Source organism: Phalaenopsis equestris, unplaced genomic scaffold (genome assembly GCF_001263595.1).
Source record: "Phalaenopsis equestris unplaced genomic scaffold, ASM126359v1 Scaffold181902, whole genome shotgun sequence".
In the NCBI taxonomy this organism is placed as follows: Eukaryota; Viridiplantae; Streptophyta; class Magnoliopsida; order Asparagales; family Orchidaceae; genus Phalaenopsis; species Phalaenopsis equestris.
Window position 1 is genome coordinate 1 of NW_018201851.1, and position 529 is coordinate 529.

General features: G+C 42.5%; 1 long non-coding RNA gene across 1 annotated transcript; it reads right to left on the reverse strand.

Annotated features, from left to right (window-relative positions):
• Positions 1 to 156: 156 nt before the first annotated feature.
• LOC110034291 lies at positions 157 to 451 on the reverse strand. Its single transcript, XR_002295040.1, has 2 exons — positions 320 to 451; positions 157 to 229 (listed from the first exon to the last, which is right to left on the reverse strand). It is a non-coding gene; the product is annotated as an uncharacterized LOC110034291 (long non-coding RNA).
• Between the last annotated feature and the right edge of the window lie 78 nt (positions 452 to 529).

The window sequence follows — 529 nt, forward strand, 5'->3', positions numbered from 1 at the left end:
AAACAATTCTTTGAGCAAGACTTATAGTAAATTATGCTCGTCGGTAAAAGGAATCATAGATTCGTATGATTTAAATTCAAAAATAAATAAGTGCCCCTAGATCCACTTGAAAGTCACATCTAGAAATCCAATACTGGTTTTTAACATAATGCTTACTTTCTCTTCTTCCTCCACGCCTTCTTCTTGCCGCCGGTGGCTCGCCTCTTGTGCAAGGAATCCCTGGAGATACCTGTGAGTGGAAAGAAGAAGGCACCATGAGAGCAGATCCTTGAAGAGGGATTTAAAAAGTTTTCAAGGAAATGGCCGATAGATTCCTAACCCATTCCGGCGGATTAGTACTGAATGCCTCTCACCCTCTTGCACCGTCAGCCGCCTCCTTCCCGCACACACTGTTCGTCAAAATGAAACCCTAATTCAATTTAAAGCCTTGGTTTGGTTTGGGCGCCTCAAAAATGGAAGATTTATATGAATAGGAGTAGGGCTGTCAAGAAGGCTGGTGGTTCGCAAATAGCTCTTGTTTGATTCGTTA